Source organism: Limulus polyphemus, unplaced genomic scaffold (genome assembly GCF_000517525.1).
Source record: "Limulus polyphemus unplaced genomic scaffold, Limulus_polyphemus-2.1.2 Scaffold6543, whole genome shotgun sequence".
NCBI classification, from domain to species: domain Eukaryota; kingdom Metazoa; phylum Arthropoda; class Merostomata; order Xiphosura; family Limulidae; genus Limulus; species Limulus polyphemus.
This window is the reverse complement of record NW_013672153.1, coordinates 2,579-3,596: the sequence shown is the minus strand read 5'-3', so window position 1 is coordinate 3,596 and position 1,018 is coordinate 2,579.

Genomic DNA, 1,018 nt, shown 5'->3' with positions numbered 1-1,018 from the left:
TTAGTATTTTGGTGTCTAAAATAAAATAATGGCTATAGATAAAACAATAATACTATATTATCATAACAATTAATATTTAATATTTAAGTGAAATAAATCAAAAATAACAAAAAAGACTCCAGAAACAGGACATGAACCCGGGACTTATTGCTAATAGAGACAATATTCTTCACTAAGCCAGCCAGAGGCGCCGGTAGACACTGGCGATTTTATTTGATAGTGTCCCGAATCCACAGTAGGTGTTTTGAAAAATTAGAATAGAAAACCATGATCGATACCATACTGAAACACCGAATATTCCCGCGCCTATGGGCCCGAGCCCCGAACCTTTTAAGCACATAGCAACGCCTCTGAAGCTATTCAAGAATGTCCTGTCCTGTTCCATGACAGGTATTTATATTTAAATAAATCAGGGGCGATTTAAGATAAACCGCCCCCTTTCCAGAAGTGCTTGTTTTGGGAGATGATTGGAAACACTGCTTGTCAAAAAGAAACGCAAACTTCACCTCATTCTGATAATGGTCACAAAGGTAGCCTGGAAAGTACAAAGAAGCTTTATTAGTCATTCTTGGTCTGCTTTGCTTTAAGAAAACTCCATCCTAAATTAGTAATAAAAAATAAATATATAACAACAATGATAATAATAAAACATAAAGTAATATATAATAAAGTAAACTGGGAAGAAAACAAAAATAAAAGAGATCACAGCATCCAAGAAATTGAAAAGTGGAGTAAAAGATCCATTATCCGATAATTCTTTGTAGAGGTAAAACGTGAGTACCCAGAACAAACAACAACACTTTCACTGGCCGAATATTCTACCCGATCAATGCCCAAACTGGGGGAAAGAAACAGGTCATACATAAAGTTAATAGCTTACTGCACACTCAGATAATGACTTATCAATGATAGATAATTGGCTAAGAAATATGAGATTTTCTTCAAGAATAATATATATCGGTTTAGGCTGGTATCGGCATCGATGATACGGGCTTTGAAAAGTTTATTCAGTATTCGG